Source organism: Peromyscus californicus, unplaced genomic scaffold (assembly GCF_007827085.1).
Source record: "Peromyscus californicus insignis strain IS unplaced genomic scaffold, ASM782708v3 Scaffold_17__1_contigs__length_78620276, whole genome shotgun sequence".
NCBI classification, from domain to species: Eukaryota; Metazoa; Chordata; class Mammalia; order Rodentia; family Cricetidae; genus Peromyscus; species Peromyscus californicus.
This window is the reverse complement of record NW_026294469.1, coordinates 14,005,551-14,033,374: the sequence shown is the minus strand read 5'-3', so window position 1 is coordinate 14,033,374 and position 27,824 is coordinate 14,005,551. Positions and strand designations below refer to the sequence as shown.

Genomic DNA, 27,824 nt, shown 5'->3' with positions numbered 1-27,824 from the left:
AATTTCAGAGTGAGCCAGTATGCATTAGAGATGGAGTTCATTAAAAGAAACAGAACTGGTGAAGGGACCCCAGACACTCATGAGCTCCTCCCTGTCTCTGGACTCCCTAAAGACAGCCTACACAGGGCAAGAGCTGAGCTAGCTTTTCTTCAGAAGCCAAGTGAATAAAGAGAAGGTGCCCAATCTGTGTGAGAGGCACAATCTCCAGTAGACAGTAGGAGTTGAGAGGAGAGAGGCACGTGCCCCAGCGTTTGGCTTGCATTGGCTCACCCCGCAATCACATGACGTCTTCACTCACTCCACTTCCACAGTTCCCCAAGAAGTCATCTTCGTGCATGTCTGGTTTCGCTTCTGTTGTTGTGAAAGACTGACCAAACGCAATGTAGAGGGGGAAGTGGGTGATTTGGGTTACAATTCCAGAAGACAGCCCAGCCTTTCGAGGAATTCGAGGCAGGAACTCAGGCAGCTCTTTCTATCCCATCCACAGGTGGGGACCAGAGAGAAGCAGCTGCTTCTGAGCAGTCTTCTGTCTCGCTCTGAGGCCGCTCTCTTCACTCTTACACAGTTCAGAGCCCAGCTCAGGGAAGGTGACCCCACATTTAGGGTGGGGTCTCCTACCTCAATTAAAAGTCAAGACAACCCCCACAGACCAAGCTATAAGGCAACCTCATCTAGGCTGTCCTTCATTCAAACTTTCTTCTGGGTGATTCAAGATGGTGGTAAGTTGATATTTAAAACTAGCCACCACAGTATGGAAATAGAACACTTTTTAGTTGGTTCCTTTATATAAATAAAAGTATGAAGCACGCGTGGACACACTCCTACACATCAAGACACAAACAGCAAAGCATTGCTAGGTAGTAAAACAGAATACTAAGATTTAAATTGACTTTTTTTTTTGCGTTTATTTGGTGCGTATGCGCGCGCGCGCGTGTGTGTGTGTGTGTGTGTGTGTGTGTGTGTGTGTGTGTGTGCGTGTGTTTATGTAGGTCAGAGGACAGCTTGTAGGAGTCAGTTCTCTCTTTCTACCATGTGGGTCCTGGGAATCAAACTCAGATCCTCAAGGCTTGGCAGCAAGTGCCTTTACCCACTGAGCCACTTTACCAGCCCCAAATACCGAGACTGTGTCACATTAATAACACAGCTATTAGATACTATAGAAAATGCAAGAGTGAGGAATCGCAAAGGGCTAGTGTCTGGAAATGATTTCCAAATGAGCCATGAAATCGAGAAGGTTCAGCCAACGGAGAAGCAGCAGCAAGTGTGGATGACTGTGGGTGAGCGTATGTCAGTTACGGCTGCAAATGGGCTGTCTTTGAGCAAGTCAAGCGTGGTGGCCACAAACCCTGCCTTACAAAAAGTCATTTCATGCTTAGGAATGGTTGCTGAGATCTGTGTGTGGTCCAGCCAACCAGCGTGTCTGCAGCTGCTTTGCCATTTCACATGGTCTTTCCTTCAGATAGTTCCTAATAAACCTGAACACGTGACATTTGACGTTCCCCAGTGTCGCGGGATATTCGTACACTGAGTGAAGATGTATCTGCTGTTATTGGTGTAATAAAAAGCTGAATGGCCAATAGCTAGGCAGCAGGTATAGGTGGGACTTCCGGGGAAAGAAGGGAAGAGGAGGAGAATCTAGGTGCGCAGGAGATGCCAGGAGATGCAGAACACGTTGGACTTACAGAAATGGAGAAGAGGTAAAAAAGCGACATGGTAGAGTGTAGATTAATATAAATGGATTCATTTAAATTGTAAGAGCTAGTTGGGGCAAGCCTAAGCTTTCATAATTAATAAGACGTCTCCATGTCATTATTTGAGAACTGGCTGGTGGAACAGAGAACAACTCATTACACTCAGTGTTTGGAAAGAGGAAATAAATTGAAGTGATGGAATTTTTTGTCCAGCATTTTCTCCTGGGTACGCGCTCTTGTACAGAGTGCGTGTGACTCACATTCATCAACACAGCCTTTTGTCAGCTGACCACAGGAAAGGAGAGGCTAGTCTTGTCCACTGTGTGATGGCGCCTCTGGCCCTGTGGGAATTCCTTGCAATAGCCCTCTAGCAACGAGAACCAGCCATGCATGGATGGATCAAAGGTTTGTCTTCACTCATTGATAGTTGATAATTTGCTGCCATGCAGGTCCCATGGAGCATGAATCTCTTCAGAAAGAGGAAAGAGACCCAGACCCTCCTCTCTCCAGTCAGATCCTGAATGTACAGCCTGGCTGGGCATGGTGCTAAAGTGTCTCAGTTCTCCTTACTCCTTTCTCATAGGACTTTACACTTTCCTTCTTCATAGTGGGTGTGATGGTTAGCTTTATTTATTTATTTGTTTGTTGGTTGGTTTTAGAAATGGTCTCTATGTAGTTCTGACTGTCCTGGAACTCTATGTAGACCAGGATGTCTTCTAACTCACAGAGATCCACCTGCCTCTGTCTCCCAAGTGCTGGGATGAAAGGTTTATCCTGACACACTTGACTTAATGTGATAGTTAATTTTAATCATCAAGGAAGAATTGTCTGGATTGCGTTGGCCTGTGGGCTTGCCTGTGAAGGACTGCCATAATTATGCTAATTGACATAGCAAGGCCCAGGCCACTGTGGGAGGCACCATTCCCTGGGTCCTGAATTACACAGGAGTAGAGGGAGCCAGCTGAGCAGTATGCACACATGCATTTTTTTTCTCTCTGCTCTTGATTGTGGATATGAAATGATCTGTTGTTTTAAGTTACTGACACCGTGACTAACCTGCCTTGATGACTGTGACCTGGAACTGTGACCTCAAATAAGTTCTTTCTTCCCTAGGTTGCTTTTGTCAAAGTATTTTTTTTAATCACAGTCATAGACATGAAGCCAAAACACAAAGGACTCTTTGTGTTCTACAGAGCTCAAGTCCTTTCTCTCCTCATTTTTCATATCCTACTGTTATTTGTTTCTCTGGCTTCTATCCCCCCAACCATATGCCTAAAACATCCAGATGAGCAGTTTGGGAAGAGGCTATGGTAGACGGAACCCTAAAGATGTTCACAACCTAACCTCTGGAACATGAGACTGTCAGTGAACTCCTCGTTCTTCTTGTTGTACTGGAAAATACAGGACAGAAGCCACTTGGGAAAGAGAATCTTTATTTTAGCTCACACTTTAAGGAACTACAGTCCATGGTGACAGGAAAGACTTTGGTACAGACAGGGAAGGCGTGGTGACAGACAGGGAAGTTGTGGTGACAGGGAAGGCGTGATGACAGGGAAGGCATGGTGACAGACAGGGAAGTTGTGGTGACAGGGAAGGCATGATGACAGGGAAGGCGTGGTGACAGGGAAGGCATGGTGACAGGGAAGGCGTGATGACAGGGAAGGCATGGTGACAGACAGGGAAGGCGTGGTAACAGACAGGGAAGGCATGGTGACAGGTGGCTCCATGACAATGCAAGAGTATAAAGTGACTGGTCACACTGGGATGTCAGTCAGGAAGCAAGGAAAGACTGGGGTGGGAGGCGGGGCCTAGCTGTGAACCTCAAGGCCTTCACCTAAATAACCTACTTCCTTCAGCCATGCTTCATGCCCTAAAGTTTCCACAGCCTTCCTGAAGGGGCTATTAGGAAGATAAGACTGCGTAGACAGAAGAAATGCTTACAAACATAATTAATAGTTTAGGTAGATGAGATGTTACATATTTTAAATAAGAACACAGGGCCGTAGAAGGCAGCAATTAAAAAAACAAAAACCAGGAGAACTCTCTGGTGAATTAAAAATATAGTAGGAGAAACTAGAGATTCAACAGTGCTTCAGGAAATAAGGTCAGAAAGGTCTTCAGGAAGTACAAAAGGAAGCTGGCAGGTTCACTGACAGAGGACAGGAGGAAGGGAGAGAATAGAAAGTTAGCAGTTTTGGGCTGGTGAGACAAAGGCGCTGGCCACTGACTGATGACCCGAGTTTCAGCCCTAGGACTCACTCAGTGGAGGAGAAAACCAGCTCCCACGAGTTGTCCTCTAACCTGGACACATGCGCTGTGGATGAACCCAACTGTGAACACACACACACACACACACACACACACACACACACACACACACACACAAATACATAAATGTAATTTTTAAAGGAAAATAAGAGGTTAGTTCAGGAAACCTGACAAAATAGTAAGAGCTTCAGAAAGAAAAAAAAAATGGAGAGGGGATAATCATAAATGAAGAAGCAGAAAGAAAGAAAGAAAGAAAGAAAGAAAGAAAGAAAGAAAGAAAGAAAGAAAGAAAGAAAGAAAGAAAGAAAGAAAGAGGGAGGGAGGGAGGGAGGGAAGGAAGGAAGGAAGGAAGGAAGGAAGGAAAGGAAGGAAGGAAGAAAGAAAGGAGGGAGGGAGGGAGGGAAGAAGGGAGGAAGGAAGGAAGGACAGCAGCAAACATTGGGAAAGCGGCTGGCCAACAGTGTCTGCATAAGTGAAATCTTAAAGGAGAGGCAAGAGATGGAGAAACTTGAACCCTAGACATTAGATACATAAAGAAAACAAAACCAAGGGAAACCATTCCATTAATGAAAATATCTTTAAAAAAACCTCTCTTCTTTAATTAAATTTTTTCATACAATATATTTTGACCATATTCTTTTTCCCTCCCCCAACTCTTCCCAGATACTCCATGACTCCCTAGCTACCCAACTTCATAATCCCCTTCTCTCTATAAAAAAATCAAAACAAACAAAAACCCCCAAAGAGATGAAAAAAGAAGAAAAGACAGTGGAAGCAAAACAAAAAGTACACACACACACACACACACACACACACACGCACGCACGCACACGCACACACGCATACGCACACGCACACACATACACACACACACACATACACATACACACACACACACACACACACACACACACACACACACACACACACACAATGTGGAGTCTGCTTTTGTTGGCCAACTAGTCCTGTGCACGGGGCTAGGCTTAGAGTGCAGTTGATATTCTCAGTGACACTCCATTGGGGAAAAACTGATACTTCCTTTCCTGGTAGGTCAATTACAAATAGCTTCTTGGTTAGGACTGTGACTTTGTGGCAACTTCCCCTTCTTGTGCTGGGATTTTGTTTGGTCTTGCACATGCTGTCACAGTCTCTGTGAGTTCATAGTGCATCAGTCCTGTTATGTCTGGAAGATACTGTTTCCTAGGAGTCATCCACCATCTCAGGCTCTTACAATCTTTCTGCCTCTTCTTCTATATAGGCCCCTGGGTCTTCAGGGGAGGGTTTGATGAAGATATAATGCTAATTGCTCCAAAGCTTCTCACTCTCTGCACATTGCTCAGGTGTGCATCTCTGTGTTAATTACCATCTACTAGAAGAAGACACTTCTCTGATGGGGGTTCACCTATGGGCATGGCAGTATGTCATTAGGAGTCATCTTATTGCTATGTTCCTTTAGCAGAATAGTAGTAGTTTTTCCCCTAGGTCCATGACCTGTTTAGTCTCAGGTTCTTGACCAAGTTAGCAGTGTTAGGCTAATTTCATGTTATGGAGTGGGTCTTAAATCTAAGCAGAAGAAGGTGGTTACTCCCACAACATTTGTACCACTGTTGCGCCAATATATCTTGCAGGCCAATCACTGTTGTAGGTTGAAGGGTTTGTAGCTTGGTGATACTGATTGATTACCTTTCTCTTCTGGTAGTGCGCAGAATACCTTCCAGCATCATGAAAGCTAGTCAGTATGAGTGAAGCTTCTAGCTGGGCACCAGCTTGTTTTTCCATGTTTTTTGATGACATAAGAAAGTGATATCTTCAGCACTAGGGCCCCACCATCAGGTTGTGGAGAGTAGCCAATAGCCTTGGAAATAGCTTGTACTGTTTTTTGGGGGGGTCTATGGGAATCTTTGGCCAAAGACTCAACAAGGTGTAACCCATTCCTGACTCTGAAAGTTATTTGGTGGCATAAGATATCTAGTTGGTACATTGCCCCCGCCTCCAATTATGTGGTGACTCCATTTAATTTTCTTTTTTATATATTTCTATTTTAGAATGCTTCTACAGTAGTAGGTTTTCATATGGGTTCCTTCCTCCCTCCCCCATCTCTTTCTTTCTTTCTTTCTTTCTTTCTTTCTTTCTTTCTTTCTTTCTTTCTTTCTTTCTTTCTTTCTTTCTTTCTTTCTTTCCTTTTTGTTTGTTTTTGAGACAGGAACTCACTATGTAGACCAGGCTGGCCTTGAGCTCACAGAGAGAGATCTGCCTACCTCTGCCAACCAACTGCTGGGATTAAAGGCGTACGCCACCATGCCTGGCTTCCATATGGGTTCCAAAAGGCCTTTAGTTGGTTGCTCTCCCCACATTCTTTCCTTTACTCTTCTCTCCCATCCACTTCCATATTTAGTCTTCATATTCTAGTTTCTCCCTAGTCTCTCCATAACACTATACTCTATTTCTCCTTGCTTGGAAGATTTCTTCCCCCACCCGACCTGATCCTTTACTAATTACTTAACCTCGGTGGTTATTCTGATTGGAGCATAGATACCTGAAGTTTAAAAAATAATATATAGAATATTTGTCTTTTGGTTCTGGGTTACCTCACTCAAGATGACTGTTTCTAGCTCTATCCATTTATATACAAATTTCAATTTTTTAACAGCTGAATAATATCCCATTGAGTAAATATACCACATTTTGTTATCCATTCATCAGTTGATGGGCATCTAGGCTGTTTCCAGTTTCTGGCTATTGTGAACAGAGAAGCAATGAATATGGATGAGCAAGTATCCCCATAGGGACGTGTAGAGTCCTTTGGGTATATGTCCAAGGGTGATATAGCTGAATTTTCTGGTAGGCTGTTTTTCAACTTTTTGAGGAACTTCCACACTGATTTCCATAGTATCTGTACCAGTTTGCATTCACAGCAGCAGTGAATAAGTGTCCCTTCCCCTGAGTCCTCCTTAGCAGGTGCTCTCATTTCTTTCCTTGATCTTAGTCATCTCAGGGTAAGATGAAATCTCAATGTAGTTTTAATTTGCATTTCCTTGATGTCTGAAAACGTTGAACATTTTAGAAGTGTTTCTCAGCCTTTTGTGTTTCATCTTTTGAGAACTTTGTTTAGTTCTGTACTGTATTTTTTTTAATTGGGTTATTTGCTTTCTTGATGTTCAGGGGTTTTTTTCTTTATATATTCTAGAAACTAACCCTTTATCAGATGCATAATTGATAAAGTTTTTCCCATCCTGTAGGCTGCAGCTTTGCTCGAATGATGGTGTTCTTTGTCATACAGAAGCTTTTTAAAAAGCTTTGTGACATCCCATATATTAATTGTTGGTCAACACAGACCACAGCTTTGGCAGGGCCACAGACCCATACCTTTGTCAGCAACTTGGGGCCAATGTCACAATGGCCCTGGGTGGCAGCATAGGCATCCAGATCAGTATGGTCCCAGTGGCAGCATGGCTCTCAAACACCAATCTGGTCTCAGGTGGTGACAGCTCAGACCCCAGACATCCACAGGGCCTTTGAGGGTAACAGGTGCCACGGATATCAACACAGACTCTGGCTGCTATAGCACCATGGATCCAGACATGGCCCTTGGCAGCAGCCTGGGCCCTGACATCACCATGGTCCCAGGTAACAGCACTGGCCACTCAGATCAGCATGACCCCTGCAGTGGCATGGCCCTTGAACACTAACATGGCTACAGGTAGTGGCCCTGGGCATCCATGTGGCCTTTGGTGGCAACATGGGCCATGGACATTAACACTGACCCTGGCTGCAGTAGGACCCATACATGGTCCTTGGCAGCAGCCTGGGCCCAGACGTCACCACGGTCCCGGGTGGCAGTGCAGACCACCCACATCAGCTTCTTCCTCACCGCCTTTGCTTCCTCAGTTACGCCTCTCTCCACAGCACACGACCCTCTCCTCTTCTCTTTCTCTCCCATTTCTCCACCGTGTAATTGCTCATCCTAATTGTGCCCGGTGGGCCTGTGGTTGTCCTCCACCTCCCCAGGCCAAGCAGGGCCAGGTGGACCCAGATCCTGTTTTCTAATCCAATTTGTTAGTGTCTTTTTATTGGAGAATTGAGACCATTAATATTGTTGGTAGTAATTAGTGTCTACTAATTCCTGTTATTTTCTTGTGGTGGTACGGGTTCCCTACTTTAATTAATTGTTCTGAGATTATTTATTCCTTGTGTCCTCTTGCGGGTGGTGAACCTTCTCTTCAGACTAAGTTTTCCTTCTAGCACCTTATGTAGAGCTGGATTGCAGTGCAGAAATTGCTTAGAATTGTTTTTATCATGAAATGTTTTTCTTTCTCTGCCAATTGCTGGGTATAGTAGTTTGGGCTGGCATCTATGGCTTCTCAGACTTTGTGGAACATCCGTCTAGGCCGTTCTGGCTTCCAGAGTCTCCACTGAAAAGTCAGCTGCTATTCTAATGGGCCTGCTTTATATATGACCTGGTCTTTCTCCCTTCCAGATTTTGATATCCTTTCCTTGTCCTGTCCATTCAGTGTTTTGATTGTCATGGGGAATTTCTTTTCTAGCCCTGGCTTTTTGATGTTCTGTGAGCTTTTTGTATCATTTATGTTTATCATTTTGTTAAAAATATTTTCTGTGCCTTTGACCTAGGTTTCTTCTCCTTCCTCTATACCTATTATTTGTAGGTTTGGTCTTTTCATAGTGTGCCAGCTTTCTTGGAGTTTTTTTAGATTTAGATTTGTCTTTGATTGAGATATCTATTTCTTCTACCTTGTTTTCAAGACCTAAAATTCTCTCTTGTTTTTTAATCTGTTGGTGAGACTTACCTCGGAGGTTTTTTTGTTTGATAGTCTAAGTTTTTCATTTCCATCTTTTTTTCAGCTTTGGTTTTCTTTAGTGATTCTATTTCATCATTAAATTCTACTTTCATATCTTGAGTCGTATTAATTATTTAATTCTGCTCTTTGTATTTTCATGATTTTCCTGAAAGCATTTATTGTAGCATGAATTCTTAGAAGGTCTTATTAATAAAGACAAACCTGAAGCCAGGTATTGGGGTGAATTCTGAATGATCAGAGAAGCAGAACAAGCCACAGCTTCCTTACCTCACCAGTTCCTCAGCTGATTCTGTTTCCTTAGACTGGAATCCTCTGCGTCCTCATCCGAATGGGTCTCAGCTGAACTGCTTCTTGAAAGCCTGAAAGCTTAACCAGCCAAAAGCTCCTAATTCCTGGTCTTCATGCCTTATATACCTTTCTGCTTTCTGCCATCACTCCCTGGTATTAAAGGCTCACTTTCTGGGATTAAAGGTGTGAGTCACCATGCCTGTCTGTTTCCAATATGGCCTTGAACTCACAGCGATCCAGAGGGATTTCTGCCTCTGGAATGCTAGGATTAAAGGTGTGAGTGCCACCATTTTCTAGCCTCTGTATCTAGTGGCTGTCCTGTTCTCTGACCCCAGATAAGTTTATTAGGGTGCACAATATTTTGGGGAACACAATACCACCACAATTTATTCTTATCCTCTTTAAGGCCCTTGAACATCTTCATAATTGCACTTTTGAAGCCCTTGCCTTCTGCTCCAGGTCATTTGTTTTCTCCTGCTGCAACGGGCTCCTTCCTTCTGACGCGGAGGCACATGGTCTTGGTTATTCACCTCTGTTTTTGCACTGGGATCTAGGCATCTGGACTTATGACATTTTAAGTGTTTTCAGGTATGGAAATCTGGCCTTGCCTTTTTGGGTGGGTGTTCTCTGGTTCTTTGGTTGCCCACTCTGAGTCCTGTCAAGTGTGGCAGCTGTGAGGACCCTGTTGCTGAGCTGTTCTGTGGTTTGTCAGGGACTCACAAAGGAGCAAAGACGGTCTAGGAGGAAAGGATGGGAGGGGAGGCAGGGGAAACTGGGGGGCCTGACCTTGAGTCTGCATTAAGAGGCCCAGTCACAAACATGGTCAGCGCAGCAGTGTAGGATTCTTCTGCCCTGTCTCTGGAGAAGGGCCACATATGAACAGACACAGGCATGAACAAGACTCCTTTCTGGAAACAATGTAAGCAAAAAAACCATGAAACATATCTTTAATTTTATATAAATGAGTCAATCTAAAGTTCCTTATTCAACAAACTATCTTTCAAAACAGAAGACAAAACAAAGCTGTTTTTCAAATAAAAATAGAAGGAATCCATCACCAGAAAACTCATATTACAAGAAGCATTTGAGAGAAGTCCTGCGGACAGGACAATGACATCAGACAGAGAATTGGATTTCCTCAAAGAAATGAGAGTTAGGAACAGCAATTCTATGAGGAACTAGAAAGATGGTTTTTATTTTTTAAATCTCACATAAAGATAATGGGCTGCTTAAAGCAAAAGCAATAACCGTATGTTGTTGGGTTTAGAGGTAAAACCTAAGACAACACTATTACAAAGACCTGGAGGGGAGAGATCGGAGCACACTCCTGGAAGATTCCTGCAAAATATATGGGTAATATAACATAATTTGGTACATTAAAGATGGATACTGTAACCCTAAAGCAAGACAAAAATAATATAACAAAGAGTGACCTTCAATGAAGCAACAGATAAGATGGGGTCATAAAATATAATCAGCAGCAAATATGACAGAAAAGGAGGGCAGAGAAACAAAGAACAGGGTACACACAGGAAATAAATGCCAGGATGAGAGATTACAACACAACTACATCAGTAGTCATGGGCAGTGAGCATGCTCAGATTATCGGGTTGGACTTTTAAAAAGCAGCCCTTGGTTATATGCTACCTGTTAAAAAATGCAACTTCCGTATAAAGACCTGTGTGCACTAAGATACGTATAATTACCAGATAGCTGAGTCAATTTGATAATGAGGCAAGGAAGGGCAAGTTGTCCTAACAATTACCCATAAATGCTTCAGAAGAGTGGTGTCAATACAGGGTGGCCTGCACAGGAGCAGGCAGATGGAGACGAGTGCACAGTACAGAACTAAAATGTGCCTTGGTGTGACTGGAGCTTCATGACCTTTCTAAAAGTGCTCCCACACTCTGGAAGGAAAGGAGGCATTGTTTCGTAAGTAGACCACCTTCCATCTGGGTAAAGTGAAGTAAGTTTTACTTTACCCTGTGTATAAATGGGAACACTGATCAGATTAAAGAACTGAAAATTGAAGGCAACACTTAAAAATTACAGAAGATTTGGGGGAATTTTGAGTGTGTGTGTGTGTGCGCGCGTGTGTGCGCGCACGCGCGCGCGTGCGTGCATGTGCACCCATTTGTGTGTGTGCAGAGGCCAGACAGCATTGGGGTCCTTTTCTATCATGCTCTGCTGTATTCCCTTGAGAGAAGGTCTCTCCCTGAATTCAGAATTTGCCATTGTTCAGCTCTGTTGAGTGGCCGGATCTCAGAAATCCCCCTGTCCCTGTCTTCCAGTACTAGTGCTGCAGGTGTCCATGGCCACACCCAGTTTTTCTGTGGGTTCTGGGTAGCTTTCACAGCACATATGCTTACCCACTAAGCCACTCCCTCAGCCTGCTGTGGAACAGCCTGGTAAAATTGAACTTGGTAGAAAGTCCATCCTACAGAAGACCATGACCCCTAAAATGCCAATCACAGAGCAAAAGTCAAGATCAAAGTTAAGGGTTTCTGCTTTACAAAAGGTTCAGTAGACCGAGTCATTGGACAGTTGACAGAAGATATTTGGGGTGAAGGTCTTTACAGTGGCAAAAACCTGACAAAGGACCAATAGATAGACCCTGAACTGTCCAAGATGACAGCAGCTGGACACCTATTGCTAGTGACATTTACATTTATGTCGTGAAGTGTCACGGCACAGGTGTGTGGGTTCATGCGGTTCCATGAAAAGAAGACTCAGAGGCACCTTAAGAATGAATCTAGCCTTTCACAGCCTCTAAGGACTGAAACACTTTCCCTTTGCCCAGGGCATTTTTATTTTTCTCAATATTTACACTTTAGCAAGTTGATTTCCATATGCTCAAAACAACCTGAAAGGAGCTCCCCAAAATACAATGCCAAGGGCAAATTCCTCAATTTTTCAGGTACCACGGCTTTCCAGGTTTCCTGAACTAAGTTTTGCACAGGCTTTGTATCCTTGGGAGACTCTCCGACAAGATTCACATAGGGCGATCAGAGAAACAAAAGGTATCAGTTAAACAAAAGATGGATTAGGGCTAGGTGCTACTCTCTGGAGCCAGGCCAGGAGGAGCTCAGCAGGAATGCAGCCACACATTTAAGCTGCTGAAAATTAAATAATATTTAAAAACCCAGTTCCTCAGTCACATCGTCCACATTTCCAGCACTCTATAACTGCTTATGGCGGTGTGTGCCATGTTTAAATGTGCAAACACATTTCCATAGTTGTTAGCTGTATGTAACAGAAGTGTTCTAGGATATACAGAGATGTTTTATAGAAAAAGAAAAAAAAAAGAGAGAGAGAGAGAGAAGAAACCCATTAGGAAAATGGGCAGTGGGCAAAAGAGAACCCCCAACAGTTAGAAACGCACTCCTATCCCTACAATACTGACTAATGCTGAAAGCTGGGCAATACCCAGTGGTCAGTTTGTAAAAATGAAGCATTCCTACAGTAGCAATATGGAATGGTCTGGCTGTTCTAGAAACACTTGTCACTGTCCACTTCAACTAAATGGGTGTGGCACTGATGTCCCTCTGTGAATCCTTTTCTTATTACATACAACCATCAGAAGAAGAGCTCTTACTAAGTTAATAGAGAAAGTTTTTTTTTGTTTTGGTTCATGTGTATTTTGTTTGTTTGCTTGCTTTTTTAAAATTCTTGTGACAGTTTCTTGCATTTATATAATGAATGTTATTCATTCATTCCTCGCTCTTACCTCCTTCTTTCTACCATTGAGGCCTTTCTTCTTCCCAGCAGCTCCCTCTCCCACTTTCCTGTCTTCCTTTTGTATGTGACCCACTAAGTTTAATGAGAGTTGCTCGAATGAGTGTGAGCGGAAGGTGATTTACAACATAGGCAATACAACAGCAGCTAGACCACTGAAGACAGTGACCTCCCTGAGTAGCATGAATTCCGGCTGGTCTCAATAATACAAATCCGGAGTCAGATATAGGGGTAAATGCTGAAAGATCAGAGATGTAAAACAGCCACAGTCACCTCTTACCTCTACAATTCCTCAGCCTGAAAAAGGGTGGGGGGGGTCTCCTGTCTCCTCGTGCTTTATATTCCTCTCTCTGCCATATCACTTCCTGTCTCCACCTCCCTAGTGCTAGAATTAAAGGCATGTGCCTTCCCGAGTACTGGGATCAAAGGCATGAGATCTCAAGGGCTGGGATTAAAGGTGTGTGCCACCACTGCCTAACTTGTTCAGTTAACTAGTGCAGCACTTTGATCTCCAGGCAAGCTTTATTTGTCAGAGCACAAACAAAATATCATCACATTCCCACTGCCAGACTGCTCCCCCCCCCCCAAAGCCCAAGAAAGCATTAATCGCTAATAGACCCTCAGGGAGAGGTTGGAACTCACAGCCCCTCTCCCACTTCTGATGAAATATTGATGAGCTACAGTCCTGTTCAGGTCTTGTGTGGATAGCCACCACTGGAGTGACCACGTGCAATGGCTGTATCACATCCAGAAGACAACCTTTTGCTCTACATCTCCTAACCCCTTGGATCTTATATTCTTTACACCCTGAGCCTCGGAGAAGCATTTACCCCTATATCTGACTCTGGATTTGTATTATTGAGACCAGCCGGAATTATTCTGCCATCACTTATTCCACCATCACATTCTGGCCAGTTGTGAGTTTCTGTATTAACCATCACCCCTCTGCAATTAGAAGTTTCTCTGATGAAGGCTGAGTACAGGACTAATCTATAGATATAGACATAAATATCTAGAAGGCAGTTTGATGCCATGACTATTTAACAAAGCAATAGTATTAGGTCCCCTTCCCAGGGCCTATGGCCTCCCAACCACAGGCTCACGACCATCTTTATAGAACTAGGCATGAATTCTCTCCTGTGGAGCAGACCTCAAATCCAATCATAAAGCAGTTGTTTACATCCATAACAACCCTACCACTGTTGCGCCATACGGTACAACCTGCCTGGCAGTTTGGTATTGTGGCTGCAGGATTTACTGCTGGATAAGACTGTTGACAAAATTTCCCCCACAGCATCCTACATAGCACCTTCTGATAATATGAAAACTAGCCCGTAGGGGAGGAGCTTCTAGCTTGTTTCATTGATTTTTCTGTCCTGTGATAAAAGTCTGCAGCATTTTCAGCAAAGGCCTTTCCCGCCTCGTTCTGGTGGGGAGCCAAGAGCAATGGCAATGGTCTGTATGGTTTTGGAGGTCCCTGGGGTCTCTCTGACTGTTGCACTTTTTTTGGTTTGGATACAATGTTTCCCTAAGTAGCTCTGGCTTGCCTTATAGTCACTGGATAGCCTAAGCTGTCCTCAAACTCATGATAACCCCCGCCCCACCTCAGCTTCTTAGGTGCTAGGATTATATGCATGCCCCATGATGCCCAGTTTATGACTGAAATGTGAAATCACCAAATGCTAAAGCTGAGAAACCCTAAAGAAACTAACTCCTACCCAAACCAAAAATCTTTAGGGAGGTGAAGAAAATAGAAAAGATTGGGAGTATGGGTTTCAGTCTAGTAAACCAGATTTCAGGATCCTAAAAGCACAATGCTATTGATGTAACTTGAAACACCCACTAAAGAACACCATGAACTTTTCTTTAAAGACTCATAAATTATGTAAGGGTGTATACCAGACACATCAGAGCAGTACGACAGAGGAGCACAGCCAACAGAAGGGCCCCTCGGAGATGAGGGGAGCAAAGCAGTTCAGAGGTCGTGTGAGTGCCTGAGGAACATCTGCCCTCCTGGTGACCGGTGGAGGAAGGCTATGGTGAACAGAAGTGCATGCGCAGAAGGAGGAAAATCAAAGGTCAGCACGTGGAAGAAACTGTGAAGGGGAACCAGCTGGCTTTCTCTTCTCTGTGGATGTCTCGTCCTTGCCCCAGAGGCGCAAGTGAAAGTGGAAATGAGGTTCCTGTGACTGGAGTCCTTCAAAATGGCAGCTTAATAATACTTCCTCTCGAGGGAGCAAAAGTCCAGTCTAGGCTGAACCCAATGTCTGTCTAGAGTTCGAAGCACTCTGAGTAAGGAAAGGAGACATCGTAGGACCAAGCAATACTTTATGAGGAGCAAGACGGAGATACTGCGGAAGCTCTTCGATACCCCATTGCCTGTAGACGCAGATTCCTTTCCATCTTGCCTCCACTGTCCTTCCCACCCCCCTCCCAGTACCAGAAGCTCTGCTTCCTCCAAGCTGACGCACTCAGTGTTCCAGCCATTGGCAAGTTTCCTCTCTTCTGCCGAGAAGCATCTCCCAAAACTTCTTTAGTCGCCTGCTCAGTGCCCTCCCACCTCCTGAGACCTTTTCAAACTCTCCGGTCCTTCATGAATACCGCTTATGACCTGCCGGAGCACACACGTCCACAGCGTTCGTCACTTTGTGTTTTCATTGTTACGGGCATGCTATTGTCTTCCAGATCCTGTTGTTTCTGCCGAGAAGTCAGCTATGAGTTAATGGCTTAATTTTTAAATGTTTATTTGTTTATTATTATTATTATGTGTGAGCATGTATGTGCCTTGGTGAATTGTAGAGGTCAGAGAACGGCATTGGGGAGTCGGTTCTTGCCTTCCACTGTGGGGTGCAGATCGTCATGTTTGTGAACTAAGTGCTTTCGCCTTCTGAGGACCTTGCTGGCCTATGTTCAAATAAAATCTTTTTATGTGCATTGCATGTGGCGTGTGCTCACAGTGTGTGTTCAGGTGCATGCACGTGTACATGTGTGCATGTGTGCATGTGTGGAGGCTTGAGGCTGATGTCAATAGTTTTCTCTCTCCATCTTATTCACAGAGACAAGGACTCCTAACTGAACCCAGAGCTCACTAATACAGTTCCAGGGATCCCCTACCTCCTCCTTCCACTTCCTGGGATTACAGGGGGACTGCCACACCCCACCCAGCATTTACACCGAGCTATAATGTTTTCTCTAACTTTAAATCAACTCTAAACTCTTGAAATGGGGCTTCTGCCTCACCTCCTTTCTCCTCATCTCAGATTCCTTCCCTTAGTTCCTTTGCGGTTGCATTTGCTGAGATTTGGGATTCTCTTCTGACCTATCAGATGCTCGTTAATTTCTTCCTCAAATGTCTACTCTTCCATATTCACAGTTATTGAATTCGTCTTTGATTTTTTTCAAATAATCTCATCTTTCGTTCCTCAAAGATCACAACAAGCAATTATTTTAGAGTCAGCTTTTCCCTCTGGATTCCTGCTGGATTTTAGGCGCTGTGAAAGAGCTGGAGGAAATAATTTGCTTCCCTCATCCCAAGGTCAGTGGTTGTGTTGCTCATGTCCAGGTCCCCGAGAACCATTGTTTTCTATGTTTTGTCCGTCCTCCCTGCCTCTTTGGGGGCGGGGGGAGGTGCTTCCTGTGGGAGGGTAAATATAGTCTCTTTTTTCACCTTGGTTAGGAGCAAAGGTCTACTTTTCTTTTGAAACATAACTTATGTGGGCTGGAGAGATGGCTCAATCAGAAAAATGCTTGTCACACAAGCGTGAGGACCTGAGTTTGATCCCCAGAACTTGTTTAAAAAGAAAGTCAGGTAGAGTGGGTCACTTACAATCTCAGGCTGGAGAAATAGAGACAGACAGACCCCTGGGGCTCACTAGCCAGCCAGCCTGACCTACTTGGTGAGTGCCTGGTAAAAGTGAAAGACCCTATCTCAAAAACAAAACAACCAAGCAGGCTGGGCTTAGTGATGCATGCTTTTAGTCCCAGCATCCCAGCACTTAGGAAGGCTGAGGCAGGCAGATCTCTGTGAGTTTGAGGCCAGCCTGGTCTACAGAGCGAGTTCCAGGACAGCCAGGACTACTCGGTGAGACCTTGTCTCAAAACAAAAACAAACAAAAACAAAAAACAAAGAATCAACAAGGAAAACTGAACCAGAGAAACAATAGCCAATGTCTTCTGGCCTCCAAGGGCATGTGCATTTGCATGTGCATACACACACACACACACACACACACACACACACACTTTGTGTATTTTAGCTTGAAGAGTTACATTTGTTGTGTTCTAATGTTAGTAAACTCAAATGCTCATTTCCACTTTCTTGGAGACCTGGGCATTTCATTATAGTTTAACTAAGACAGCGACCAAGTTGAAAGTCTCCTTAGTAGATTCTATTGTACAAGATATGCCCAATTCTTTTAAGTTCCCTTTCTTTGCCTGTAATCAGCAGTGCCGGCCAGACTTCAGAGCCTCTCTCTCCCAGTAGCTGGGGACAGCTTCTGCTGCTGTCCTTAGTCCTCAGATATTGTCACCATAGCTGGCTTCCCCTGAAGCAGGTATGGTCACATCGGCCATGTCCACCCACAGTCACCAGCTGTCCACAGAAGCCCTGGGCTCTGAACAAACCTTGGGGCTCTGGAAGATTTTGACATATGTTTTAAAACCCAGCCCCACTATCTTTTGGGTGTTTGTGGATTTCCAAAAATCAGTCTGCGTTTATCCAACGCTGTTTCTCTATTTTTCTCCTCTTTCTCTGTTCCCACCCCCTGGTCAGCAGTGTTTCCATGAGCTCCAGCTTCCTTGCTGCCTAGCCAGACTCTCTGGGGTGTCAACTCCGCGCCCATGGGCACTATGGTATGCTTATGGCCGGTGTCAACAACGGTGTCGTTAGAGGTAGACACTTGTGTGAGTCCCTGCCCACAGGCCAACTCGCTGTCACATCGGTGTTGACATGCTACAGCCAAGAAGCTGCTAAGCCAGAGCAGACTTTCTGTCCTGCTCAAACCTCACCCATCAGAGACACGCCCTCCTGCGGGTATTGCTCCATTCCTACCTGCCCTTTCTCACAGACTTCTTCAGGAATAGTCTGTGCTTGCTCCCTTTACAACCTCACACCTGGCCCCATGTTGATCTAGCTTCGGCAGGGCACTCTCAGCCTCCCAGCGCGTCTCCCAGCCCTTCAAGTCTCATCTTGCTTGTAGATGCAGAACCACCCTCTCCTCTTCCCCAGCCTTCTCCATTCTCTGTCCGACCTCTCCCTGCTCGGGTGTTAGTCCGTAGGGCTTTGTCCTGATCCCTTGCAGGAGAACCCACAGCTCCAGTGGCTTTGATGACTACAGTCTGATGGAGGTATCCATCAAAGAATGAGACAACTTTGTAATCAAGGGAGTATACCAGATCCTGTATTAAACCCTGGGAGGATTTCTGTGGAAGAGAATCAAGCCAGCTGAACAAGAATGGCATGAGGACACACCTGTCGCTCCTGCCTGTGGCATCTGAACGCTGACAAGTCAGTAGTGACTTGGGTATCTGGAATATGCAAGGCAGGTTCCCACGGTCAGAGTAGTATACATCTGGTATTTCATGCAAATGCAGAGTAATCCATCAAATCAGGGAGCTGGATGAGAGCCCACTGTCTCAAAATGCTGAGACCATTCAGATGTATCTGTTGCCACTGGCTTTACATGCGTGTCTGTGGACAGTAAGCTGCCCTTCTTCTTCAGCTGCTGTTCTAAACAGTCTCAACCTGAGAATCCTCCTTCCTGCCAAGACTCCACACTCCTTCCCAGCTACGTTTGAAGTCACCTTACCAAGGAACTTATCCACGGTCCCACGTGTGAGCATCCAAGGACTCCCCGTCATTCTCCTGTGACTAGTGACTCACGGACAAGCCTTCCTCTACCACTCTGTAGGCTTCTTGAAGGCAGGTCTGGTCCCTCACAGCAGCCATAGGAGCACTGACCACTGACCACTGAGCGAGTGCCTCTGACAGATAAGCCTGGAGATTCCTGAGGAAGGTGGGGACGCTTATAGACGGATGACAAGACTTGGGGCAGCTCACCCACCAGAGAGGCCTGGTGTGACAACCTGGCAGCCACTGAACTAGGCAAACCATTTCCTGAGTGAAGGGAGGAGGCCAGGGGGAGAGTGGTCCAGGCTGTCCCTGCCCCGTACTGCACCGCATTCTACCAACAGACTGGAGGCACCAGCGATGTGAAGACAAGGAGAAGGGGTGGTCCGTTTATACAGGTCCGTTTATACAGGCCAACTCAGAGTGTGGGGAGGAGGCACCTCAGGCTTAACATTCTGATCGTTCCAGCCATCCAGGTCCCTTTCAAATCTATTTCTCCTTCCTTCTGCTAGAGCTTCTGGAAACTTCTGTGGCCACAACTCCTTCCTGGGCCCGAGTCTGCTCATCCCCCTTGCTCCACAGCAACGTTTGCACCTGCCCTCCGTACGCCGGTACACTAGTCGCTTTCCCTGAAATCCTTTCTCGGCCAGGCTCAGTTCTTTATAGGCTGTAGCTGGGTCACAAGCCAGTCTTTAGACGCATTCTTTGTTTTGTTTGCTGCAGTACTGGGAACCAAACCCAGCGCCTCGTGGGCCTTGTGCTTATGAGGCAAGCACTCTACCACTGAGCTAAATCCCTGGCCCTGGCAGCGTCCTTTATGTTGTAAAGATACTCTTTTTTTTTTTCTTTCTTTCTCCCTTCCTTCTTTTGAAAAACAAGTCTCTCTGTGGAGCCCAGGCTGGCCTTGAACCCATGATTCTCTATTTTAGGATGTTCGATCAGCCCAAACTGGGCCAAGTGTCGCTCCCATTGCAAACGCTGCCAGGCTTGGGGGTGTGCCCAGAGAGGTTTGCTGCCTCCTGCTTGCCGCCGCCGCCGCCGCCGTTTAAAGCAGGAAGGCCGTGGAAGGCCAGGAGACAGAACTATCAGAGAGGATGAAGTGGCTATCTGGTCAGGACTTGGCATCAGTGAGGGGCCAGCCTTTCCATCAGGCCCAAAAAACTTACCCATCCTCAGGCTGCGCAAGATTTTGCTACAAAGTAGAAATGAGTGTTATCGGTATGGAGCAGGTAGCTTGTAGCAGCCAGCAGGCTGTCATCAGATCCTGTCAATCACCAGGAATCTGAATGTGAGCAGGTGATAAAGACACCTGTGATATGGCTGTGCACCAGTTGCCTATGGCTGTCTCCTCAGATGGTGGGCTCCTATACAAGCCATGAACAGAAGAGGAGCCGTTTGCTCTTTCAACAGAGAGGGATTAAGGGCCAAGGTGTTGCAGTGATGGGCTCCCCAGAGGAGGATCCGAGGTAGGGACTCCCAAGAGACCAGAAGCCAGAGCCAACCGGGGGCCAGAGCCCTCGTCCCCTTGTTGCCCCTGTGTGGCCTGGGGAGTCAGGGACTGGTGATGAGGAGGAGCCACGGCTATCTGCCAAACTGCTGGCAGTGCCCTGCCCAGCCCTCTCCGGGATGGGCAGCTGTACAACACAAAGCCCTCAGGGAAGGGGGGTGTGGGAACCTCAGGCTCGGAAGTCACTGGAACAGAGCCAAGGACAGTGTGCCCCTTCTCGGTCTCCTTCTCTACTTTCCCCAGGTTATTCAGAGTGAAGTCTGTAAACCAACACATTTAACAAAAGACCAAGTCGGGCGGTGGTGGCGCACGCCTTTAATCCCAGCACTCGGGAGGCAGAGCCAGGCGGATCTCTGTGAGTTCGAGGCCAGCCTGGACTACCAAGTGAGTTCCAGGAAAGGCGCAAAGCTACACAGAGAGACCCTGTCTCGAAAAACCAAAAAAAAAAAAAAAAACAAAAACAAAAACAAAAGACCACAAGGAGACCCGGGGAGAATGTTCTTTTCCCCTGAGATGTCTCACCTGAGTTTCACCAAGGAGGAAATAGTGATAATTGTGGTGACAGCCACATGTTTGCAGCGAGTGTGAGACTTGACGGCACCATAGGTTTCTCAGGACAGTCTGGAGAGCTGACACCAGCATTTCCCAAAAAAGGAAACAGGTTCACTTGCCTGGGGTGGCCTTTTGGCAGAAAGGGGCAGCCCCAGGGGAAACCACAGCCCATGCGACGCCTGCTCCCTGTGCCATGACTCCGCCCTGCAGACAAGCTTAATAGGAGGAATCTTCTAGAAGCGTGTTGGGGGTCTGAAAGACAGGGCTACAGGGCTGTACTTTCTGTTGCTTTGTGGTATCAGATTGACATACAAGAACGGAGCATGAAGAGCGGGCAACGTAGGAAATGGTGGAGGAAAAAAAGACTGGGTCCACTGGGTCCACTGGGTCCATGAGGGCTTCCTGGGTCCCAAGGGCCAGACCACTCTGGGGTCCTCTGACCAGCTGACAGATTAGACTGGGGCAGGAAGAACAGCAATCCTGGAGCAGGAGATAAACAAAAACAAAAGCCGGGTGGTGGTGGCGCACGCCTTTAATCCCAGCACTCGGGAGGCAGAGGCAAGCGGATCTTTGTGAGTTCGAGGCCAGCCTGGGCTACAGAGTGAGCTCCAGGAAAGGCGCAAAGCTACACAGAGAAACCTTGTCTCGAAAAAACCAAAAAAAAAAAAACAAAAACAAAAACAAAAACAACAACAAAAAAACAAACAAACACAAACAAACCAACAAACGCCCGGAGGGCGATGGTGGCTCGTACTTTAATCCCAGAAATTTGAGAGGCAGAGGCAGGAGGATTTTTGTGAGTTTGAGGCCAGCCTGGTCTACAAAGTGAGTTGAATCCTAGTACAGCCAGGGCTACATAGTGAGACCCTGTCTTAAAATAGCATAACAAAACAAAACAACAAAAAAGACTTAGAGAGCAAAGAGGCTTCGGGGAAAAATAACAAAGACCAGAAGAGGCATTTGCTAGGAGAGTTTGCAGGACCTGGACTAGAGAGAGTCTGGCTTGATATTTGAGACTCACTCCCACCACACACACACACACACACAGAGAGAGAGAGAGAGAGAGAGAGACAGAGACAGAGACAGAGACAGAGACAGACAGAGAGAGAGACAGAGAGACAGAGCGAGGGAGAGAGCGATCATAGGGGAAGGCCTGAGAAACAAACAGATGCCTAAGTAGAAATTTTCCTGAGCACAAAAAATAACCACTGTGTGTAGAGGAGGGCAGAGCACAGCCTGCAGGAGGCCATAAGCCAGGGGAGGGTGGAGGGAGGGCGGGCAGGGAGGGGCGTGTGAAGATCACAGAGTGTATGGGAACAGAGCAGACATGTGGGCGAAAAGAATGTTCTGTTCTGTGTTAGGTGAATTGGGAAGGGGTGTTGAAGGACTTGAAGAGAGAGACCTCAGAGTCTGCCTGGTGTTGGAGGCAGTCTTGGCGAAGAAACCTCATCTCTTTCATCAGCTGCCCATAAGGCTGGTGAGTGATTGCCCACATTCCCACAGTCACCCTGGGCCCTCAACACTCCCCAAATTGGCTTTCTCATGGGCATCTAACTCATCTTTGATGTCTCATCCAAACACACTGCTGATGTGCTATGGAGTCCACATCCCTCTTTAGCTCCCTGTCCCTCTTCCAGCACCGTTAACCCATTGCTTTTGAGACATGTCCTCCAAGTGTGTCCCTTGAAAATCTTTATTCTGGTGTCTTGTGTATGCTAGGCAAGTGCTCTACCACTGAGCTACACCCTAGGCCCATTGCATCCATTTTCTTCTGATTACTGTAGACAGGGCTCTGAACTGTCTTGTTCATCAGGGTATCCTTTGTATGTCCACTGTTTACGTAGGGTTGGGGAGAGGTGAGCCCTTTCCATAGCCATCCTAAGGGTGACAACCAAGGCTCCTCCATTAGATGGGCATTGTGGTCTGAGTGTGAAATGTTCTCTGTAGACTCAAGTGTTTGACCCCTTGCTCCCCAGCTCTCTTTAGGAAGGTCGTTTTCAGGAGGCAGATCCTTGCTGGAGAAAGTGGGTTATTAGAAGCAGGCATTGGATTTTCATAACCTGTTCACGCTCTCTTTTTCCTCTGTGTAGATGCAATGTGGCCAGCCAGCCTCCTGCTCCACCATGTCCTCCCTGTCTGCTGCCATGGCTTCCCTGCCATGATGGACTGTATCCCTCTGGAGCTGTAAGCCAAAGTAAACTCTTAAGTTTCTTTTGTTAGGGTGTTTTTATTACCATAACAAGCAAGTAGCTAAGACTACAGTTAACAAGAGCCGAGAATGATACATTTTGTTTGATCAAAGTTTTGCATGACCCAAAAGCCCTCAGAAATGAAGACCCAGGACAGAGAGAACTATTTTATTAATATTTTTAAAGTGTGTGTGTGTGTGTGTGTGTGTGTGTGTGTGTGTGTGTGTGTGTAGTATGTAACTACATTAGCGTGACACAATGTTTCTGGTTTTTGGTTGAGACAGGGTCTCATTTAACCCAGGCTGGCCTGAAACTTGCCAAGTAGCTGAGGTTGGCCTTGATGCTCCTTACACTACCTTCCAAGTGCTGGATTCCAGACGGGCACCACCATGGCTGGCTGGCTGGAGCTAGTGGGACAGAGCATGGAAAAGCCCAGAAAAGCCCCTGTTAAAATTCTTCCTGGCCTCTCAGTGTAGCGTTACTTCTGCTCGGGCTTACGCCAGGACCTTCTGGAATAAAGGTTCAAGTGGGGAAGGAAGGGAGTGGCCTTTCCAGATTTCATGGCTTGCGCTTGAGTAAAGGGCTTCCAGTTCCTACCACTCACCTTGGGCACGAGGAACCCTGGTTTCAAGGATGCAGCCAAGAGTGGGGCAGAGGGTCAGGGAAAGTGCTTCTGAGAGCTTCCAAACCCCTTCAGCTCCAAGAGCCTCACACGCTCAAGTTCCCTGCCTCGAGTGGCATTTGTTCCTCTTCCCTTTAATACAAAAGTGAAGCGATTCATTTTAAACTTGAAAAAAAAAAAAGATGCTGAGAGCAAGAAAATGTCTGGGGGAAAAAAGGTCTAGGAACGTGGTATAGATGAGATCTAAGACAGGAATCAGAAGAATGGGTACGCTAAAAATCAAAGGAAAAAGAGAACAGTGGAGGCAAGGAGCAGCCACCCAAACAGACAGGACAGCTATGAGGGCGTGAGGATGACATTTCCAGGCAGCAGGTGGGAGGAGGTGATGGTTCATCACTGGTGTCAGGACGGGCCTTTAAAACGACATGGTGGCTAGGGTCAGTGGTACAGCGCTTGCCTGGCATGCAGGAAGCTCTGGGTCCAGTCTCCCGCACCACAATCAATAAATAGATAAATAAACACACAAACAAAATTGAAAACTGAATAAAAAGCATGGGTTCATGTTTTGTTCTTTATATCAAAGACTATTACAAGGAATTATAAAATGCAGAATTTTTTTCAACTATGTTTTAATTATGTATAGTGGGAAAGTATTTCCAGGGACCCCAAGTAAACAAGAAACTATAAAGAAAAAGACACAGAGACACGAAGACTGAAATAATATCAACCTTTAATTTCATAAGAAATAATACTGAAAAGTGGTGGGGGGCGCTGGAGAAATGGCTCAGTGGTTAAAAGCACTTGTTTATCTTACAGAGGACCCATGCTTGACTCCCGGCACCCGCACGAAGGTTCACAACCACTATAATTCCAGTTCCGGAGGATCTGATGCCCTTTTCTAGCCTCCACAGGCACCAAGCACACATGGGATACACAGATATACATGCAGGCAAAAACACTCACACACAAAATAAAAGGAATAAACCTAATTTAAATTCTTTTTTAAAAAATTAAAAAGTAACAGTTTTAGAAGGCAGCCAGCTTCTCCTCGGTTGCCTTGCTCTGCCGTGGAGATAACAATTTGGCCACAGTTTTCAACAAAGTAAAAAAAAAAAAAAAAACTTCACAAATTTCAAAATTTGTCTTTAAAATTACTATAACCCACCGGGCGGTGGCACACTCCTTTAATCCAGCACTTGGGAGGCAGTTAAAGACCAGCCTGGTCTACAGAAGGAGTTCTAGGACAGCCAGGGCTACACAGAGAAACCCTGTGTTGAGAAACAAACAAGAACAAAACAAAACAAAAACAAAAACTTTATAATGCAGAGCTAGTAAACAGCTCCTGAAAAGAGACTCAACACCAGTGGGCCGTGCACATATGCTTATTATCAGTAGGCTTTAAGTAAATACAGATGACACTAAGGAGATAACACCTGTGCATGTGTGTGTGTGAGAGAGTGCACGTGTGCATGTGCATTTGCACTTTTGAACTCAGAGGCCAGATGCTGGTGACAACCGTCTTCCTCAGTTGCTCTCCACCCTAGTTGTTGATTCTGGGTCTCTCACTCCTTCTCTGCACCTGGAGTTCAGCACTTCAGCTAGACTCCCAAAGGTTCAGCTAGAAACCCCGGAGATCCCCCTGCCTCCACCCCTTACCACTATATAGGCCTGCAGCCCTACATAGCTTTTTATATACGTGTTGGGGACCAAATCCAGTTCCTCAGGCTTGTATGGCAAGCACTTTGCCAACTGAGCCGTCTACCGGGGCCCACCATCAATTTTTATAGTCCGACTGAAGGCTAATATACCAAGAATGCTCATGGTGCCACAGCCTATAAAGGTTAATCATTAATTGATTTGTGATCCCACATCTGGGTGTAGAACTAAACAAACAGAAATGGAATTTGGAACAGATGTGCACTCCCATGTCCACTGCAGAAATGGTCTCAAAAGCAATCTGAACGTGTAGTAACAGATGAAGGGATGAAGGGATGTAGTATATTTGCACCCTGAATGGAAATCCTGACATGCGCTATAACGTGCACGAACCTTAAGTCATCATGTAAACTAAAATAAGCCAGTCACAGAGTCGGATGCTGTGTGACTCCACGTCAGTGAGGTAAAGACAAACTCTTAGACAGCACAGTGGTGGCCACCAGAGCTGGGGAGGCTAAAAAAGATGCTTTTGGGGGCCTCCAATATCTGCTGTCTTTTTCTTTCACTGAAATTAGTTTTATCGGTGTATATTAATTACACATAAGAAAGGGTGCCATTGTAACATTTCATCCATACATACAATGCCCTTTGGTCGTTGTGCCCTTCCACAACCCTTTCCTGTCCCACCAACCCCTCCCCTTCCCAATAGCCTCCCATGTACTTCCCTGTCTCCAAACCTCCAGAAACTCCACCTACGAGAGAAAACATATTTGCTTTTTCTGTCTGGCTTATTGTACTTAACATGATGATCCCTAGATCAATCCATTTTCCTGCAGGCAGCACAGCTTCCTCACCGCAGAGTACTGCTCATATTCCTCTTTATCCCCGACGGCAGTCCGCTTTATTCAAGCCATGGTAGAAAGTCCTCCATACTTATTCCTTCAGCTGGAGTTCAACAAGCCGGAGCCAGAGCCGGCATTAGACAGTGGCAGTCTACACATCGTTACAGCCATAGGTCATTTATTTCCATAACTGGGTGAGTGTGAAAACAGCCACGATTAAACATGTGCGTGCAGATATCTCTGTTGTAGTCTACCTTTGAATCCTTTGGGTAAATACTTTGAAGAGGTGTAGCCAGATCATGTGATATTTGGGAATTAGCGTTTTTCTGAGCCCTGGCATTAAGACAACATGCTCACAACCGTCTGTGGTGATACATGCCTTTAATCCCGGCCCTTGGGAGGCAGAGGCAAGGGGATCCCTGTAAATTCTAGGCCAGTCTGGTCTATATAGTGAGTTCCAGGCTAGCCAGGCATACATAGTAAGACCCTGTCACAAAACAAAACAAATTCACGCAAAACAACAATTTGTCAAGTCCACCAAAACCGAAGGAGGAGGTAGAGTGCCGCTTAAGAAATCCAGTTGAAAACTTTCATTCGGTTTCTGCCCTCTAGTGGACAAAAGGACAAATGCGCTGTTTGTCTCGGATCCTGTTCTGTCCTTTTAACTACAGGGATGATACATGCGTATTTACTACGGTTCTACAAATATTCTCTACAAATTAACCGTGTCGGTTTCACTCCTGACATCGCTGCCCTGCGTTTTCAGAACAAGTTCCACCCCTGCATTCTTTCGGCCTCTCAACTCTTCTTCACAGTTCGTATTTCCACTTTAAAGGACCCCCGGAGGACCCCCCTGGGTCCACCGGATAATCCCGAGTATCCCTTGCCTTAAAGTCAGTTCACTAGCGAGGGTCGTCTTCTGTCTTCGAGTTTAAAGCGCCACACCCAGAGGTGCACCACACTTTCCATCTTCACGGGTTTGAACTTCATCTTTCAGTTTGTCTCCACAGAACCGGTACAACCTGAAACCGCCTTCAAGTAAGGAATAAGAGGCGGGGGTGGGGGTGTGTTGGGGGAGTGGAATGTTTCCTTTGGTGAAAAGTAAAAGTCTTCCCCACAAAGCTCTCTGGATTTTTTCAATGTGTTCTCGTCAGTAAAATCAAGTCTCTTTCCTAGCCCTGGCTGCTAGTGTGGTTTAAATATGCAAATGTTGGCCAGGTGGTGGTGGTACACCCTGTAATCCCAGCACTAGGGGGGCAGAGGCGGGTGGATCTCGGCTTCTTTGCGCCAACACTCATTGGTCTTTTATCTCCCCAAATAGGTCCACTTCGACATTCAAGGCAAAGACAATTTTCTTTTTTTTCTTTTTTTTTTTTTTTTGAGACAAGGTTTCTCTGTGTAACGGTCCTGGCTGTCTTGGAAATCTCTTTGTAGACCAGACTGGCCTTGAACTCAGAAATCCACCTGTCTCTGTTTCCTGAGTTGCTGGGATTAAAGGCATGTGCCACCACCGCCTGGCAAAGACAAACTTTTATAACTCAAGAAAAGAACAAGAATGAAGAAATTTCTCAAAAAAAAGCCTCCTCTTCTTCTTTTTTTGTTTTTTGAGACAGGGTTTCTCTGTGTAGTTTTGGTACCTGTCCTGGATCTCACTCTATAGACCAGGCTTGCCTCGAACTCACAGAGATCCTCCTGGCTCTGCCTCCCGAGTGCTGGGATTAAAGGCGTGCGCCGCCGCCGCCGCCGCCGCCGCCGCCGCCGCCGCCGCCGCCACCACCACCACCCGGCCCAACTTCTTTTTTAATGAAA

The 27,824-nt window shown here is 45.9% G+C and overlaps 1 long non-coding RNA gene across 1 annotated transcript; it reads left to right on the top strand.

Moving 5' to 3' along the window:
• The first annotated feature begins 1,628 nt into the window (after nucleotides 1-1,628).
• On the top strand, nucleotides 1,629-27,286 carry LOC128112590 (uncharacterized). The gene is made up of 4 exons (XR_008219036.1): nucleotides 1,629-1,697; nucleotides 22,068-22,183; nucleotides 22,797-22,874; nucleotides 25,990-27,286. It is a non-coding gene; the product is annotated as an uncharacterized LOC128112590 (long non-coding RNA).
• Nucleotides 27,287-27,824: the final 538 nt, after the last annotated feature.